The sequence below is a fragment of the Schistocerca serialis genome, chromosome 4, assembly GCF_023864345.2.
Source record: "Schistocerca serialis cubense isolate TAMUIC-IGC-003099 chromosome 4, iqSchSeri2.2, whole genome shotgun sequence".
NCBI classification, from domain to species: domain Eukaryota; kingdom Metazoa; phylum Arthropoda; class Insecta; order Orthoptera; family Acrididae; genus Schistocerca; species Schistocerca serialis.
Genome location: NC_064641.1, coordinates 376,910,279 through 376,931,077, shown reverse-complemented (window position 1 = coordinate 376,931,077; position 20,799 = coordinate 376,910,279).

Here is a 20,799-nt window from a genome sequence, read left to right as displayed (position 1 = left end):
GCAATTAAGTAGACATTATTTCCACTGCTATGTTATCTTATTTTGCTCTTCAAATTGTGCTTTTCTGTGTTATCGTGTGAAATATTGTGACAATTATGGAGTGTGAAATACGTAATACTAGGCTCCAAAGTAAACTGAGAAATGACAGTGAAGACGAAAGCAGTGTGTTAGCGCCACCGTGTAATGAATTAACTAATGTTCAACATAGTAATTTGGTAATTGTGCATAGGGAAACCGAGCGGGCGGCAAACAATGGCGTAGGCAGTGAAGCAATTAGTGAACAGGGAACCATTATCGATCGATCGCTCGGCAACAGCTCGCCTCAGGAATCCGAAATGACAGGACACAATTTTGCAAATACTGTAGATTCAGGTTTTGCGTCCTCACCGTTTTCTCAAATAAGTCAAGACACATTTTCTGCTTGTCAAAATGTGAATGTTGCCGGTGCAAATGCACTGCCGAAAAGCGTAGAGGAACAGATTCCAGACACTAATGCATTGTTATTACAGCTAATGCAACAAATGGAACAAAATCAGAGACAAACACAGCAAAAGCTTCAAAAGTTAGACACAATGGAACAACACCAGAGACAAACACAGCAACACTTAGACACAATCGAACAAAATCAGAGAGAAACACAGCAAAAGCTTCAGAAGTTAGACACCACACTTGAACAAACACGTGAAGATTTAACTACTGAGTTACATAACATTGAATCGAAATGTCAAAAAGTCTGTAATGAAGTAAAAACACAAATTTGTGAGCATTTTCAACCTATTTTTTCGCGGCATGAAAATGCTTACAGAATCACGAAGCAGCCATAAAAGAACTGCAAACCATTGTTCATGAAAATCACGACACCTTGCAAGCTAAAATTGACGCAGTTGCATCTACCGATTCGGTTACGCAACTTGCAAAAACTCAGTAAAACCTAAAGGACACAGTAGATACTCTGAAACTTGGTTCAGAAAAACACACTGAGGAAATAAGTATACTATCGGAGAAAGTAGCTGAACTTTCGGATCAGTTCACTAACTTATCTACAAAGGTAGATGATGATCTGAATGACACAAGACCTGTAGCCATCACTTACACAGAAGAGTATGAACAAATTAAGAAATTCAAACAAAATCAGAATCAAATTAATACGCAACACAAAAGAGAAATCCGGGAAGTACGAGATCAGTTGGCACAAGTAATACAAAAATTACGTATTTCAGAGGACACTCGCGCTCCAACACGGGAAGAGGGACTTAGAAATACGGAACAACCACAAAATAATAACACAGGACACTTCGGAAATTATGAAAGAAATTGGAAAGGCACACCGAATTTTGAGATGGAACCGCCGAAACGACGTAACAATGACCGACATGCGACTCGCCGACATGATGATTTTGACTGTAAGCTGTTCATTACTACACGTAAATTCAAAACATTTAAGAATTCTGGCAACGACATTCATCCACAAGCATGGCTCCATCAATTCTCTCATTGTTTTCCTCCCATCTGGTCGTTAGAACACTGATTAGAATTTATGTGTGGCTACTTAGAGAATGAACCAGCTGTAAGAATGCGATCGGTCATTCACGATTGTCACAGTGAAGGAGAATTTTATTATGCCTTCCTCTCAGCATATTGGTCTCACTCTACACAAGACCGAGTAAAACATAGCATCATAATGATGAAACATTTCGAACAATCTGTATTTTCCAGTCTTGTGAAATATTTTGAAGACATGTTGCAAATGAATCAGTACCTGTCAAACCCATACAGCCCCTCAGAAATCATCCGCATTTGCTTAATCAAATTACCTGAACATTTACGACATATTATTTTGGCAGGACGTTGCAAAGACGACGTTGGATCTTTTCAGGGACTCTTACAAGAATTAGAAATTGACACTGACAATCGCGGAACGCGAAAACAGGAACACAACAATTACAGGTCACATCCGTCGCAATTCTGCGATGAAAGAAATAATAACTGGACACGACAAGGCTATTCTCACAACACAAATCGTGACCAAAACAGACACCACCCATATGACAGCCGTTGGCAGAATAATAGTTACAGAGAAAGATCGCATTTCCGTAGTAATGAATATGACAGAGATTACCATAGAAACAGACAATATGGGAACAACAACAATTATTATCAAGGGAAACAGAATAACTTCAGACGCAACAGTTCAGCGCACAGTTACGATTCCAGGAGAAATTCTCCACTACATGACCGACAAACAAGAAACTACGTAAACTACCAACAAAACGACAGACCTGAATTCCATCAGAACTGGCGGGATTCAAACAGAGCAGGGCACTCTCGACAAGGTGAATTTGTAGAAGTTAGGTCTCCTAATCCCAGGAACGACGCGCGCCAACAAAGAAACAGACAGCCACGTTCGCCCACTGGCTCAGGGAAAAATAACATAGACGCTAAGCTTGAGAAAAATTCCAGTATTCTTTACCGACGTATACGACATGATAATTCCGTTGAAGCTCGAGCTTTGCATAGTAGGAAGAGTAAAGGCTTCCACCACATTTCACAAGTAAAACCGTTTATTGAAAGATAATCTGCTTTTTAACTTTGTCTTTGCCATAAAACTTTCCACTTTACATTACTAGTATGCTTTCTCAGACTTAGAATCTGTTAACATGCAACAATGTTTGAGGTAAAATATCCAGCCAAGAACCAAGAGCAATTATTTAAACAGAAATTACGAATGCATTGTTATAGTGAGCAGACGACACACTGTTGTTATTTGTACATTCTTGCTTTTTAGTTCCACTATCACGTAACGACTATAAGGCTCACATACTTAGAACATTTACCAGTACTGCTGATGAGATTTTAATGCAACATTTTCGTTTACTTGAAAATACATTCTGGATTTAAAGTACATTCTGTGAGATACCAGATGACACAGTGGTTAGTTTATGTGACAGCTACACGATTTTATCACGACGCTACTAATGAGTGACAATTTACAATGTTGTTCTTGCGGTGTATCTGTTTTATATCTGCACAGGTTTTCTGAATTCTTCTGGAAAGTAAAACATGTTTTAGTAGTAACTTTTGTGGTATAGCTACAATGAGACAGCCTTTTTCGTAGCACATCAATACGTTACATTATAGTACTTTCTTCATCATGGCAATAAGCATAATAACTACGATATCTATACGCAAAGCAATTCACTTCGTTTATTACGAGGTAAGTACATTGACTTCGGCAGAACTTTGCTTACAGAGGACGATAACTACGACATTTCCACAGAATTATCTTACAACAAGACGCACATTTAGCGCTACAGGACACGCATTTGAGTGATTAATTTTGTACTCAAACATTTATTTTTAAAGATTTTTGAATTACAAAGAAAGTTTTCCGTGATACATTTCATTCCATTGCTATAATCTATAACACCTGAGGGTATAATTACATTAATCCTCAGGGGGTACACGTTTACTTTGTGTACCATGTCTTTGGCAAGCACAAGGAGCCCTAGCTAATATGGTATTTGCTTATACAACTTTACACATCGGTACCATATTTCTCTAACACACAAATTACACAGCTATCTGATCATTTAACTGGGAGGTAAACTTTTTTTTTTACTACATTAGTGACACATGTTTACGCAATTACACAGCTGGGTGACTTCACACTTATGAAATTGTATTTTATCTGTACTTTGACAACTGTTCATATTTTTTTGGAACCATTGTGATACTATGAGTGCTTTGAATGATGTATTTGGTAAGGGAGCATGATTTTTAAAGTACGTTTGAGGTAGATGACACTATTGCAATGAGCAGAGAATTTTTTTTAGTTTTTGACATTATTGCAGAAAGCTATGCCTTTTTTGAGATTTGGCTGAGGTTTTATGATGTTATGATGACGATGTGTATTACGCTGTTGCGGTATATTTATGATCAAAAAGCTGATGCTATATGAGGAATTTGATTATGCTACGCATTTATTATGATGAAATATTGAAGAAGTGTCGACGAATATGTATATGTGTAATAAGGTAAGGAATAATGAGTAGTGGTTAGGGACTCTGACTTGTGAAAAGTATGTTGGAAACCTAGAATCGTACTTTAAGAGTTAATAATAGAAAAAGTTGTTATGAATTGGAAGAAATGAATTGAGAAGCTATAAGAAAATGGTTTGGCAAAAAAGTATTTTGAAAGAGAATATGAACCAAAAAAGTAGGGTTTAGGGGCAACAGGTTTAGGTAGAATTTTCTTTGAAATAAATGATGTAAGATAATGGAAAATAAATAATTAGGTAAGAAACATGTGAACATATAAATACAGAAAACGTGCTTGGATAGGATGTTTTGGTGAAAACAAATGTTGAAACAAGACGGAAGATCTATGGAATGAAGTTTTAGTTTGGACTGCAGTACCAAATGTTACACTGAAAACAAACCCTGCCCTTTCCTCCTGTGTTATTCTGATATGTCTTTGTGTACTCTTGTATATTTGGGTTTTTCCTGTCTTTATGTGTTTAGCTGATATGAGTTACGTTGTCGAATTTTTCTAATACTATGTTATTTACTTTGTAAAGATGTTTAGACATTATTTATCTGTTCTGTTTTGTTGCTCATATGTGAAGTTGATGTTTCAAAAGTTTTTCTGATCTTTATGTATGTACTTATGTCATAATTCTTGTAACACTGATGTGCATGTTTATTTCTATCCTTTTGTAAAGCCTGTTTTACTACAAATGTTATCTGTACTATTACGTTCTTTAATGATGTATTTTGTACCTTTGTTATTGTATTCTTATGTTATAAAATTGTAATTGACACCAGTTCATCAAATTAAGTAACTTGTAAGTTACATTTCACTGCACACGTTTCTGTTGGTCATAGTACATGAACAATGTGTGAGAAGTAGGGACTGTTAGTGTTTGCACGTGTGTTAATAATTCAGCAAGGGACTGGATAACAGCATTGCTGGTTCTAAGGACAATTCCTAAAACTGTGTGATTGCACAAGTGGTGGTTTATGGAATTGCTATATTCCCCGCAAGACTGTTCGATGGTGATTGTGCACCTGCACAGTCGCAGCAGAGGGCTGCTGGCCATCTCTACGAGGTGCATTCAAGTTCTAAGGCCTCCGATTTTTTTCACCGGACTGGAAAGAGATAGAAACATGCGCATTGTTTTAAAATGAGGCCGCGTTCATTGTGAATACGTCCCAAAGATGGCAGCACCGTACGGCAGATGGAATTTTACCGCCAGCGGCTAGAATGAGAACTGTTTTAAATTCTTAAAATGACGACGTTTTCCTTGCTTGAACAGCGTGCAATCATTCGTTTTCTGAATTTGCATGGTGTGAAAGCAATTGAAAATCTTTGACAGTTGAAGGAGACATGTAGTGATGGAGTTATGGAAGTGTCGAAAGTGCGTTCATGGGTGCGACAGATTAATGAAGGCAGAACATCATGTGACAACAAACCGAAACAACCTCGGGCTCGCACATGCCGGTCTGACGACATGATCGAGAAAGTGGAGAGAATTGTTTTGGGGGATCGTCGAATGACTGTTGAACAGATCGCCTCCAGAGTTGGCATTTCTGTGGGTTCTGTGCACACAATCCTTTATGACGACCTGAAAATGCGAGAAGTGTCATCCAGGTGGCTGCCACGAATTCTGACAGACGACCACATGGCTGCCCGTGTGGCATGTTGCCAAGCAATGTTGACGCACAACGACAGCATGAATGGGACTTTCTTTTCGTCGGTTGTGACAATGGACGAGACGTGGATGCCATTTTTCAATCCAGAAACAAAGCGCCAGTCAGCTCAATGGAAGCACACAGATTCACCGCCACCAAAAAAATTTCGGGTAACTACCAGTACTGAAAAGATGATGGTGTCCATGTTCTGGGACAGCGAGGGCGTAATCCTTACCCATTGCGTTCCAAAGGGCACTACGGTAACAGGTGCATTCTACGAAAATGTTTTGAAGAACAAATTCCTTCCTGCACTGCAATAAAAACGTCCGGGAAGGGCTGCGCATGTGCTGTTTAACCAAGACAACGCACCTGCACAGCGAGCTAACGTTACGCAACAATTTCTTCGTGATAACAACTTTGAAGTGATTCCTCATGCTCCCTACTCACCTGACCTGGCTCCTAGTGACTTTTGGCTTTTTCCAACAATGAAAGACACTCTCCATGGCCGCACATTCACCAGCCATGCTGATATTGCCTCAGCGATTTTCCAGTGGTCAAAACAGACTCCTAAAAAAGCCTTCGCCACTGCCATGGAATCATGGTGTCAGCGTTGTGAAAAATGTGTACGTCTGCAGGGCGATTACGTCGAGAAGTAACGCCAGTTTCGTCGATTTCGGCTGAGTAGTTAATTAGAAAAAAAAATCGGAGGCCTTAGAACTTGAATGCACCTCGTACAAGGACTACAGTGGGTCTACTCTGTGATGACCTACCTACCAATATTCTTCAAAACTTCGACTTACTCTGCGGTGGGTTTGCTCTGTTGTGGCCCATTACCTGTCAGCATGTCAAGAGTCAGCACTGTCTTTCCGTTGGAAGGAAAACACAACTTCTTCAAGACTGCATGGATTCCACTACTTCCGTGTGCATTTTCTTTTACTGCTCAGACTTTGAGAAAAACACTGCAATTTTACTGTGATGAACGATCAGGACTGTCTTTATGGACTGTGAGAAAATTTTAGCTTTTGACCAACATTGTATCAATAAGTGTGGGCATTTGATTTCTTTGTTATTGTAATTATGAAAAATTTTTTCAAATCTGTATTGACCACTGCCCAAAACAATTTGTAAAATGTTTTGTGGGGAGCATGGGGGCTATGTAAGTAGGCTGTTTAGGTTTTTATATTGGCAACGCCACGTAACGCTCTGTATGTGCTGTGTGCAGTCTGTGGCTGGTTTGCATTGTTGTTGGAATCTGCCATTGTAGTGTTGGCCAGTTGGCTGTTAACAGCGCATAGCGTTGCGCAGTTGGATGTGAGCCACCAGCAGTGGTGGATGTGGGGAGAGAAATGGAGGAGTTTTGAATTTTGTAAGACTGGATGTCATGAACTGCTATATATATTATGACCTTTGAACACTATTAAGGTAAATACGTTGTTTCTTCTCTACCAAAATCTTTCGTTTGCTAACTATGCCTATCAGTAGTTTGTGCCTTCCGTAGTTTGAATCTTTTATTTAGCTGACAGTAGTGGCGCTCGCTGTATTGCAGTAGCTTGAGTAACGAAGATTTTTGTGAGGTAAGTGATTTGTGAAAGGTATAGGTTAATGCAAGTCAGGGCCATTCTTTTGTAGGGATTTCTGAAAGTCAGATTGCGTTGCGCTAAAAAAATATTGTGTGTCAGTTTAAACACAGTCATGTATAATTTTTCAAAAGGGGACGTTTCAACCATACTGCAGTTACAAAGAGTCGAAGAACATGAAAGTGAAGTAGTGGCTACGAAGGGAGTGAGTTGAAGTTGTCGCCTATCACAGGTGATATTCAATCTGTACTTTGAGCTAGCAGTAAAGAAAACCAAAGAAACATTTGCAGAAGGAATTCAAGTTCAGGGAGATAACGTACAGAAGTATGCTGGAGATCAGAAGCTACTTAAAAATGATGCAGAAGGAAAGAAATTTGTAGCACAACAATAAAAGAATGGATCGATTTGACAGGACATATATTCAAACATCAAGGAGTCATCAGTTTAGAATTAGAGGGAAGTGTGGGAAGTAACACAACATTTATAGAAGTAAAAGAGGAAGAATAAGAAATGATTACAAATGAATGTACTTTGAAGTAGTTATTTGGAGTTGAAGAGGCTTTCGAAGTATAGAATAACAAGGAGAGCTGCATCAGATCAGTCTTTAGTGTGAAGCCCACAAAAGTAGTGTGAAATATGGTAAGGTAATCTAATAATTATGGTTGAATGGAACGCGGAATCAGCGGAAAGATTGGAAGAAGGAGTTGGGTGTTTTAGTAACAGTGAGAGTTAATTTCGTCGAGCAATGATGAATATGAAGTTCAAAAATAACGTGGAAAGGGTCTGGAAGTACGGGAAGAGTCCAAATGGATTACATCATGGTAAGACAGAGATTGCGTTATCAGATACATCGTTGTAAGGCATACCCATGAGTAGCTGTAGACTCGGATCATCCTAGTGAACATGAAGAAAGGAATGAAGTTTAAACGACTGGTGTGGAAGGATCAATGTGGGAAGAAGTGGATCACTGAAGTACTGGGGAATGATTACATGCATTTGTACAAAACTATTAAGGGAAATTCATAAACTCAAAAATATAAATGAAATGGAATAAATAGATAGTGTCGGAAGTTCCATGCGGGCTTTTTGCGGATGATGCTGTAGTATACAGAGAAGTTGCAGCATCAGAAAATTGTAGCGAAATGCAGGAAGATCTGCAGCGGACAGGCCCTGTGTGCAGGGAGTGGCAACTGACCCTTAACATAGACAAGTGTAATGTACTGCGAATACATAGAAAGTAGGATCCTTTATTGTATGATTATATGATAGCGGAACAAACACTGGTAACAGTTACTTCTGTAAAATATCTGGGAGTATGCATGCGGAATGATTTGAAGTGGAATTATCATATAAAATTAATTGTTGGTAAGGGGGGTACCAGGTTGAGATTCATTGGGAGAGTCCTCACAAAATGTAATCCATCAACAAAGGAGGTGGCTTACAAAACACTCGTTTGACCTATACTTGAGTATTGCACATCCGTGTCGGATCCGTACCAGATCAGGTTGACGGAGGAGATAGAGAAGATCCAAAGAAGAGTGGCGCGTTTCGTCACAGGATTATTTCGTAAGCGTGATAGCATTAAGGAGATGTTTAGGAAACTCAAGTGGCAGACTCTGCAAGAGAGGCGCCCTGCATCGCGGTGTAGCTTGCTGTCCAGGTTTGAAGAGGGTACGTTTCTGGATGAGGTATTGTATATATTGCTTCCTTCTACTTATACCTCCCGCGGAGATAAGGAACGTAAAATTAGAGAGATTCGAGCGCGCACGGAGGCTTTCCGGCAGTCGTTCTTCCCACGAACCATATGCGACTGGAACAGGAAAGGGAGGTAATTACAGTGACACGCAAAGTGCCCTCCGCCACACACTCGTGGGTGGTTTGCGGAGTATAAATGAAGATGTACATGTAGAAGTAACAGGTCTGCTACTATGACTAAACGGAGACATTGCATTTCCTGTTCATGTTTTGTAGTTTCCCTAACGTGTGCAAGCTTGTAACTTTGCACGCTCCGGGTTGTATGTTACTTTCTCGTTTCCTTTTTTGTCATGGATACCTCCCCTTTGGCTGTCCACTCCTGGAGATCGGCATGTGGAACTGATCTGGGATCATTTACCTTTCGAGAGATCATCATGAAACGTTTTTAATTACATGTCGTATGCCCTGTGTATTCATCTTGTGTGTCTTTAATGCATTGGTACAAATTACGTTCGGCATCCATAAACGGAAAATCACGCAGATTCCTCCGCCTTTTAGGGGCAGTTTCCCACCAGAATGGCAAGGGGTTGCTCCAAACAGCTGTCCGCCATCTTTCAGAAGACAGTTGGCGGAACAGGAGTCACTCCCTATACCAAGCGCCATCGCTGATGATTTGTATTCAAAAGTTAAGCTGTACCTGGGTTCTAATCCACTCAAGACGTTCTGGTTGCATATCAAAGACGCAACCCCTAGACCAAAAGTCAAGACTAGCTACTGTCTATAAAAAAAAAGGTATAGTCACCAGTACTACCCAATTACAGGATCAATGGTGGACTCCTCTAGCACGTCATACCGGATACGAATTTAAGGCTAATAGTGACAAGCGGTATGAAATGGTGTTGCAGTTGTTGTGGTCTTCAGTCCAGAGGCTGGTTTCATGCAGCTCTCCATGCTACTCTATCCTGTTTAAGCGTCTTCGTCTCCCAGTACCTACTGCAACCAACATCCTTCTGAATCTGCTTAGTGCATTCATCCCTCGGTCTCCCTCTACGATTTTTACCCTCCACGCTGCCCTCCAATACTCAATTGGTGATTCCTTGACGCCTCAGAATATACCCTACCAACCAATCACTTCTTCTATTCAAGTTGTGCCACAAATTTCTTTTCTCTCCAGGTCCATTCAACACCTCCTCATTAGTTCTGTGATCTACCCGTCAAATCATCAGCATTCTTCCGTAGCACCACATTTCGAAAGCTTCTATTCTCTTCTTGTGTAAACTATTTATCGTCCATATTTCACTTCCATGCATGTCTACACTCTATAAAAATACTTTCAGAAACGACTTCCTGACACTTAAATCTATACTCGATGCTAACAAATTTCTCTTCTTCAGAAACGACTTCCTTGCCATTGCCAGTCTACAATTTATATCCTCTCTGCTTCGACAATCATCAGTTACTTTTCTCCCCAAATAGCAAAATTCCTTTACTACTTTAAGCGTCTCATTTCCTAATCTAATTCCCTCAGCATCACCTCATTTAATTCGACGACATTCCATTATCCTCGTTTTATTTTGTTGACGTTCATCTTATATCCTCCTTTCAAGACACTGTCCATTTCACTCAATTCCTCTTCCAGGTCCTTTGCTGTGTCTGACAGAATTACAATGTCATCAGCAAACCTCAAAGTTTTTATTGCTTCTCCATTTATATTAATTCCCACTCCGAATTTTTATTTTGTTTCCTTTACTGCTTGCTCAGTATGCAGATTGAATAACATCGGGAATAGGCTATAACCCTATTTTACTCCTTTCCCAGCCACTGCTTCCCTTTCAAACCCCTCAACTCTTATATCTGCCATATGCATTCTGTACAAATTGTAAATAACCTTTTCTCCCTGTATTTTACCCCTGTCACCTTCAGAATTTGAAAGAGAGTATTCTATTCAACTTTATCAAAAGCTTTCTCTATGTGTACAAATGCTAGAAACCTAGGTTTACCTTCCCTTAATCTATCTTCTAAGATAAATCGTAGGGTCAGTATTGTTCCAACATTTCTACGGAATCCAAACTGATCTTCCCCGAGATTGGCTTCTACCAGTTTTTCCATTCGTCTGTAAAGAAGTCGTGTTACTATTTTGCAGCCGTGACTTATTAAACTGATAGTTCGGTAATTTTTAAATCTATCAACACCTGCTTTCTTTGGAATTGGAATGATCATATTCTTCTTGATGTTTGAGGGTGTTTTGACTGTCTTACACATCTTGCTCACCAGTTGGTAGAGTTTTGTCAGGTCTGCCTCTCCCAAGGTTGTCTACTCCCGGGGCCATGTTTCGACTTAGAACCTTCAGTGCTCTGTCAAACTCTTCACGCAGTATCATATCTGCCATTTCATCTTCATCTACGTCCTCTTCCATTTCCATAATATTGTCCTCAGGTACATCGCCCTTTTATAGACCCTCTATATACTCCTTCCACCTTCTGATTTCTCTTCTTTGCTTAGAAATGGGTTTCCATCTGAGCTCTTGATATTCATGCAAGTGGTTCTCATTTTTCCAAAGGTCTCTTTAATTTTACTGTGTGCAGTATCTATCTTACCCCCCAGTGATATATGCCGCTACATCCTTACATTGGTTCTCTAGCCATTCCAGGTTGCCCATTTTGAACTTACTGTCGATCTCGTTTTTGAGACTTTTGTATTCATTTTTGCCGTCTTCATTCACTTCATTTTCATATTTTCCCCTTTCATTAATTAAATTCAATATAACTTCTGTTACCCAAGGATTTCTACTAGCTCTCCCCTTATTATCTACTTGATCCTCTGCTGCCTTTATTATTTCATCTCTCAATTGGCCCACTCTTCTTTTACTGGATTTCTACCCCGTGTTCTTGTCAACTGTTCCCTAATGCTTTCTCTGAAACTCTCTACAACCTCCGGTCCTTTCAGTTAATCCATGTCCCATCTCCTTAAATTCCCACCTTCTCTTCAGTTTTAATCTACAGTTTACAACCAGTAGATTGGGATCAGAGTCCACATCTGCCCCTGGAAATGTCTTACAATTTAAAACCAGGTTGCTAAATCTCTGTCTTACCATTATATAATCTATTTGAAACTTTCCAGTGTCTCCAGGCATCTTCCACATATACAACCTTCTTTCGTGATTCTTGAACCAAGTGTAAGCTATGGTTAAGTTATACTCCGTGCTGAACCCTACCAGGCGGCTTCCTCTTCAATTCCTTAACCAAATTCCATATCCAACTTCTCTTCCTTTTCCAACTGTCGAATTCCGGTTCCCCATGACTATCAAATTTAAGTCTCCCTTCACTATCTGAATAATTTCTTTTATCTCATCATACATTCCTTCAATCTCTCGTCATCTGCAGAGCTAGTTGGCATATAAATTTGTACTACTGTGGTAGGCGTGGGCTTCGTGTCTATCTTTGCTACAATAATGCGTTTACTATGCTGTTTTTAGTAGTCTACCCGCACTCCTGTTTTTTAATTACTTATTAAACCTACTCCTGCAGTACTCCTATTAGATTTTGTATTTATAACCCTGTATTCACCTGACCAGAAGCCGTGTTCCTCCTGCCACTGAACTTCACTAATTCCCACTATACCTAACTTTAACCTATCAATTTCCCTTTTTAATGTTTCCAATCAGCCTGCCTGATTTAGGGATCTGACATTCCACGTTCCGATAAGTAGAACGCCAGTTTTCTTTTTCCTGATAGCGACGTCCTCCTGAGTAGTCCGCGCACGGAGATCAGAATGGGGGACTATTTTACCTCCGGAATATTTTATCCAAGAGGACGCCATCATCATTTAACCATACAGAAAAGCTGTAAGCCCTCGGGAAAAATTACGGCTGATTTCAGCCATTCGCAGTACCAGCACAGAAAGGCCGCTTTGGTTAATGTTACAAGGCCAGATCAATCCTCCAGACTGTTTCCCCTGCGACTAATGAAAGGGCTGCTGCCCCTCTTCGGGAACCACACGTTTCTCTGGCCTCTCAACAGATATCCACCCGCCCCCAGTTGTGGTTGCACCTACGGTAAGGCTATCTGTATCGCTGAGGCATGCAAGCCTGCCCACCAACGGCGAGGTCCGCGGTTCATGGGATGGGGGAGGGGAGGGAAGGGGGTGTCACTTAAAAGCAGTATTAGGGAAGCTGAACGGAAGACTCACATTTCTTAGACGAGTTCTGAGAAAATTCTGTACACCTTTCAAGCAAATGGTCTACAAGAGGTTAGTGAGAGTAGAGTTTGAGTCATTATCAAGTAGTTATGCACGGAGCATTGCGGCATAGGATCTTCGCCTCCCGAGAAATCGCGAGACGGCACGGTGGAAGTCGTGGTGCCACCTGTCCTCTGACGTAAGGCACGTTCGAGACTGATGGGGATCAAAGCACTGAGGTATCAATCCGCGAACCCATGATGTTGGCGTGCTGGTGTTGCATAGGGGCCGAGGGACAACACGGTGGCCCGCTAAGTCTGCAGTGTGGAATCTGCACGGTATTTCTAAATAAATAAGTGGGTCATAACAAGCAACTTTCACACAACAAACCATCTCCACATCGCTTAGCGTTCGGTGCAAGGCTTCATTTGAAAGCTCGCGCGCCGTCGGGAAGGTAGGCACGCAATTCACCATCCGAGTAGACATGGTAGCAGGTCTGAAGGAAAATGTTTTCAATTATTTGTGACAATAAGGTAAAAGAGCGGTGGTGTTAATGACTTTTATTTGCCAAGAATTACTAGAATTCGAAATTACGCTCTCTTGCTTGAACACACGCCACGCATAAACTCCTGAATGGTGTCGCACCAATTCAAATACGCCTGGCAAAACGAGGATTGCAGTGGGGAGGTCCATAACGAGCGCTGTCAGCTCTTCGTTCGCCTCGGCAGGTGTTTCGTGAACAGCAGATTTTAGGTGTCCCCAGATGAGTAAATTAAGGGGTATCAAGTCAGAGGAACATGCCAGCTTCGCCAGCATCCATTCCGCCTAGTCCAGTTCTCAGCGAAGGTCTCATCCCCAAACGATTTCGCGCCTTACGAGTATAGAGCGCAGATTAACCTTAATGTTGGTACTAAATACGCTGTCGCATGTCGTGCGGGACAAATTCCAATAACTTAGGTAGTGTTCCCCGTAAGAAAATCAACTATCTGTTTTGGGTTCAGTTGTCGGGTGGACATGTATGGACCAATCGGATTATCTCCAACCAAACGTCCGCCAGAAGTTAGAGGCAAAGCGCCCACGAACAAAGGTTGCGTGCGGATTTTCCGTGCCCACACCTGTTGGCTGCGTCTGTTGAACACAGCTTCCCTTGTGGAGAACGCCTTACGTGTAAAAGGTGCAGGATACAGGATGTCAAGTCAAACACTTTTCAGCCCTCTAGTTTCCAAACTGATTTTATTTGGCCAAATAAAATGAGACTGGAAACTAGATGGCTGAAAGGTGTTTGATTTCACATCCTCTGTAGAGCAGTCGAGGCCTGCAACCATATATCAAAAGACAGACATATAGAGTGAAAATTACAAAGTGTGGGAATCCAGGTTGTATGGCAGACGTCGGCAAAAACCACTGGCAGAAGTTCATGCAACGCGGAAAACCCTCTGGGTTAAGGGCTTGGCCATTTAAGGCGGTGAGGATGCAAATCATCTTCATTCCATACACCCCAGCCCGTGCAATGGCTTACATCTATTTTTCAAGTTACACTCTACGAAGCTGTTTAGGGCCTATCATACGGCAGAGCTAATGTCTCCTTTTAATTCTCTGATGTACGTATACTGTACATGACGACTACGTCCGCCCGTCCTTCGCACCTGTGTCACAAAGTAAATGTATCGGGTTGACACCTCGTCAGCGGATAGCTGACAGACGCATTTCCCACGCTATCATTTACTCAGTTAATAGATATAGCATTATTCATTTATCATATTATTTCGCATTCACACCTCCATTCATACTAACAGTTCTGCAAATTGAATTAGCAATAATTAATAAAAGACGTGTTATTCATGGAAGATACACTTTGGTTTCCGATATACACTGTTTTGACTGCTTAGGATTTCATAGCCTGTAAGACGGTGAAACTTTTCGGAAACAGCCATTTCTACTTGGACCTGCTCCATCGTGAGCGCACATTTGTTGCAAAAGCTGTGTGACGCATTGGCTATATCAAGATATCTGCTCTCGTCTGTCTTATTTAGGCGTGATGCAAAACGATACACTTCTGACTACTGTTATAAGCTTGGTTAAAGATAGACAAGCCTTTTTTCATAGCATTTCTAGATTTGGGAAGAGTTTTTCACAATGGTGATTGGCATACGTTCTTTGATACTACGAAGGTGGCGGTGGAGAAATATTGCGACTGAAACGTTGTGACCGAATTGTACTGAAACAAGACTGGTGCTATAAGAGTCGAACGGCATGAAACGGAAGCACTGGACTCCTCCCCAGAGTCAAACAATTTGAACACTGAACAATGAGTAAAGGAAACTAAAGGGAAATTTCGAAATGTAATTAGGACAATAAATAAAAATTCGAGAATTGTCGATGATGCCGTAGTTTGCTAGACACGGCGAAGGACTTGGAAGAGCAGCAGAGCTAAATGGGTAGCATCTCGAACATCGACACACGTCAGCGAAGGACAATGGAATGCAGTCGAGTTAAATGTAATGCGCATAGAATTATAACATGAATGTTACACTAAAATTAGTTATAGGGTTTCGCTATTCTAGGATCAATCCAACTAGTGATGACCGAGGTAGAGATATTACAAAATGGAATAGCAGGAAAACACTTACTGAAAAAGGGACATTTGGTTAAGATCGTGTATAAATTTAAGTGCTAGAAAGTCTTTTGCGGAAGTTTTTGTATTAAAGTGAAACTTGGACGATACACAGTTCTGACAAAATAGAATAGAAGCTATTGAAATGAATTGCTATAGAAGAACGTTACAAATTAGCGGGGTAGAAAAAACAATACATGAGGAAGCACTGAATGACATTGGGGAATAAGGAATTTGTGGGATAACTCGTCAAAAACAAGGAATCGGTTGACGGGATACGATTTAAGGCGCCAAGAGAGCGTCAGTATGTTAATTCAGGCGGTTGGGATGAATGTAGATTTAGACCAAGGACCGAATACCGTGAGCAGGTTCAAACTGATGAAGGTTGCAGTAAGTATGCAGATATGAATAGGCTTTCGATGGATAGACTAACATAGAATGCCGTGTCACGCCAGTCTTATAGCCGAGAACTGTAACAACACTTACGACGAAACCGCATAAAACTGAGAAGCGCGCAAGTCAAACAACAACAAAAAAAAAAAGGTTCAAATGGCTCTGAGCACTATGCAACTTAACTTCTGAGGTCATCAGTCCCCTAGAACTTAGAACTACTTAAACCTAACTAACCTGAGGACATCACACACACCCATGCCCGAGGCAGGATTCGAACCTGCGAACGCAGAGGTCGCGCGGTTCCAGACTGTAGAGCCTAGAACCGATCGGCCACCTCGACCGGCAAACAACATACAAATGGAATGATTATTGTGCAGTTTGCCGTTTTAGCGTATGTGATGTCTTCCAAATTTTCATACAACTCGTTAAACAGGGAACAATGTTACTTGCACTAGTTGCAGACTGCAACGCGGTTCTTTGAGCTCTTTAGAGAATCTAGCAACAAACCTTCAAAACAAACTCAGGTGTGGTGTGTAAGGGTGTGTTACACGCCTTATGACGAATTTCTGTAGTTAATTGCTACTGGTTCCTGTTAACTACTACGAGATGTCAACAGAATGCTACAGTTGTATTTCTGTATTTTAGTTGAGAGTAAAGAGTCAAGGTAGTTACGTTATTGCATTTTTGTGCGTATTTTGCATAATGTATAATGTCTGATCGTATAATTAACATTGTTATACAGGGTGATTCAAAAAGAATACCACAACTTTAAAAATGTGTATTTAATGAAAGAAACATAATATAACCTTCTGTTATACATCATTACAAAGAGTATTTAAAAAGGTTTTTTTTCACTCAAAAACAAGTTCAGAGATGTTCAATATGGCCCCCTCCAGACACTCGAGCAATATCAACCCGATACTCCAACTCATTCCACACTCTCTGTAGCATATCAGGCGTAACAGTTTGGAAAGCTGCTGTTATTTCTCGTTTCAAATCATCAATGGTGGCTGGGAGAGGTGGCCGAAACACCATATCCTTAACATACCCCCATAAGAAAAAATCGCAGGGGGTAAGATCAGGGTTTCTTGGAGGCCAGTGATTAAGTGCTCTGTCACGGGCTGCCTGGCGGCCGATCCATCGCCTCGGGTAATTGACGTTCAGGTAGTTACGGACAGATAAGTGCCAATGTGGTGGCGCTCCATCCTGCTGAAATATGAATTGTTGTGCTTCTTGTTCGAGCTGAGGGAACAGCCAATTCTCTAACATCTCCAGATACTGTAGTCCAGTTACAGTAGCACCTTCGAAGAAAAAGGGACCAAAAACTTTATTGGCTGAAATGGCCTAGTCAACAGCGCGTCAAGCGAACAAATGTACAACTAAATGAAACTTTATAGCTCCCTTAATTCGCCGACAGATAGTGCTTAACTCTGCCTTTTGTCGTTGCAGAGTTTTAAATTCCTTAAGTTGTGGTATTATTTTTGAATCACCCTGTATAATGATTGTTATGGCCCATAAAGGGCCGAGGTGCGATCATAGATTGATCGCGTACCGAGTCCAATGATGGACCTGAAAGGATTCTGTTAATGTCAGTGATCGCGACACATCACCGGAACAGGAAACAGATGAAAACGACGAAATCGCGATCACTGATTCATTTTAGATGGGAAAAGATGGAACGACTGCATGGAGAAAATAATTTCCATGACCTCATGTAGAACAGGTTCGCACGATATTGTTACCCGTTTTCCAGGAGTCGTTGATGATGCCAAACAATGTGCTATGCCTTTGGAGCCGTGTCGGCCCGTATCGATATCTCTTCCTGACGACTTCCTCTGTTGGTTTCTCGTATGGTCGTCCAGCAGTGCAGCTTCCGTGCCGCAGTCAGTGGCCGCTTTTTTGCGGCGAGTCTCGTTTGGTCGGCAATGGGAGGAAGTTGGGGCTCTGAGATGCAACGGCCGGGACGACGATTGGCCCAATGTGTAGGAAGTGACCACAGGCTCCGTTCCTCGAGAGGCAGATGGCTGTGGGTTTGTGTTGCCGCCGCCACCTATTGTGTTACCCTCTGTCGAAGTGACCTCATGATAACAACCTGCCAGTTGTTTATTTGTGGCATTCTTTTTTCTTTTTGAATTTTTGAAGAGGTTCAACTAATAGCAGTCTTAATCGTATAGAAATGGCAATTACAGCTGCGAGTTGTTAATCTGTTTTTAAAATTGTGATTTAGAATTACGCTGCCAGACAATGGGGTGTCTGTTAGCCCTAGCCGCACAGCCCGAGACGACTGTCATGTAGCGGACATTGTGGACTGCTGACGAATGCCCTAAAAAGGGGTAATAAATGTGCAGAAGATTCAAGTGGTGAATTATCCCTGTGTTCTACTTTGTTCTAACACTGATATCAGGTTGTTAGTTTTGCAAGCTGGGCTAGTTAGCCATAATGCATGCTGACCCAGTTGCTTATAAATTCTGATCTTGTAAATGTTTTAAACAGAGAATTTTAAAGTCAATTCTATGACTTCTGGTGCTCTGTGACTATTGATGTCACTCTTGTCATAATTTTAAAAAAGGGATGAATTTCAAACCTAATTTTTAAGCCCCTCTGGTGCTCTGTGATTATTGGCTGTTGTAGCTGGCTTTTCGCTTCATTCATTCTAAAGGAAGATTTTAAATGTTTTCACGAAACAAATGTAGATGTTGTCAACCAGAAGCGTTCCTGAATCTGGGTCAGGAAACTTTAATGAATTCCTGCCGCCATCAATGATAGACCATTTATGTGGTAGCTGCAGAGTGTGGTTGTTCCGTTGTGTGAGGGGTGAGTGTTTGTCTTCCCCTTGTTGACATCACTCGTGGTTTCATTATTCAATTGGATTATTGTTTAACATGCTTATCTAATACTTTTTGAGGTTTTTTAGGGGCGTATTACGGAATATGGATCCCAGAAGATAATTTGCCCGGCCTGTTTAAAGAGGGACTATGGGCTTCGATATGAGCTTAAATTATGGTGGCAACCAATAGGAGGCGGTGTTGCTGAGTTAGCAGTGAGGCTGCGCGCGTCCTTGGACAGCCGGATTCATATTTCTCCCGACTTCATTTACTTGTTCTAGTGCTCTCAGTGAGCTAAGTTTCAGTATTAAATTTTCTGAAGGGGACCAGTTGAATCTCAAGCAGTCAGTGAGAGATCAGGCTCAACTTTTCCACTGGGGGAACCGTATTTTTGAACTCAGGCACCTCCCTCATACTAAGAAGCATTGTGACGTGGGTAGTCAATTGTTTACTTGCTGCAGGGATTTAGAAGTATTTAGAAGTAACCACTAGCGTGAAAAGTTTAGAAGGAGAGGTGAGTGGCACAGAGAGAGTTCCCGCCACCCACGACTTGTCTGATGAAGCGGGCGAGGAAACTGCTGTTTACCTTTCCGATACATTGGCTGTAGAATCATTTGCTAAGCTCTCTAATTCTGTTATGCATTTGTTTCGTGGCGTTTCCGATATACTCATTGACCAACTGATCCAGGTTGAAGGGCTGTTATGGCTGATTGTCCGTTTTGAGATTTATGCTGAGAACTTGCTGGTTTCCCACTTATGTTGCGTTTTGTTACATTCTTTGACCCGAGGTTCAAAGGGAAGTTCTTAGGGAAAAGTGCAATCTAGGAGATCTGAGGAGATCTTAACGAAGCCCGTTATCAGATATCGCTTACTGTAGATTCCAGACACGGGATCACATTATGTACCGACTGGAAAGTGTATGAATTCAGTCGGGTTTCCTTTGACTTATCCTTCTAGGTAGCGGTCCCACCATGTGTTGGGCGGTTTCAAGTTTAACTTCGTGTGTAACTATCTTGATCACCTTCTCATTCTTCTGAAGAGCATCTGTGTCGTATTCAGGAGGTGTTATCGCAGCTTTGAGCAGCTGGGTTAATGGTTAAATCATTGAAACTCACCCTAACTGACGTCATATTTCCCGTATGTGGCATCTTCTTTCAGAGGATGGGATCAGGACTGACGAAGAGCGCACCTCCGTCTTGCGATGGTTCCTGCTCCCCAGGAATAAAAATGGAATATCCCGGTTTATTGGAATAGCCAATTATTTCTACATATTCGTTCAAAATTTCGCCCAGCCTGCCGCCCATCTTAATAGTTTCCTAAACAAGGCGAGGCATTCGTCTGGGGAGTGAGTCAGAAATCGGCATCTGAGGTCATCTACCTTGAGTAATCCTCCCATCTTCGCCGTCCGAAACTTTCAAAAGGCTTTTAACGTTCAAACCGATGCCTCCAATACTAGCGTTTCCGCTGTTCTATTGCAAGAATGTTCTGGCGAGAGGAGGCCGTCACCAACGCTTCTAGGAGCTTGACACCGGCTGAATTAATATACTTCATTTACGAGTATGAGGCTTTGGCAATACTCTTTGCAGCCAAAAAAATTAAATTATATCTGTAGCATAGAGACTTTGACCTACAAACTGACAATCAGGCGTTAAGCATGCTTCTGGTCCGTCTCAGGAACACTGGCAGAATTGCTAGGTGGGCGGTGCGAGTACTCGTATTCCTCTTTCATATGCGGCATATAAGAGGGACTGATAGCTATGTGGCCGACGCACTTAGCCAGATGTTTGAGGAGGACAGTTAGAAGACAACCGAGAGTGACAAAGCATCTG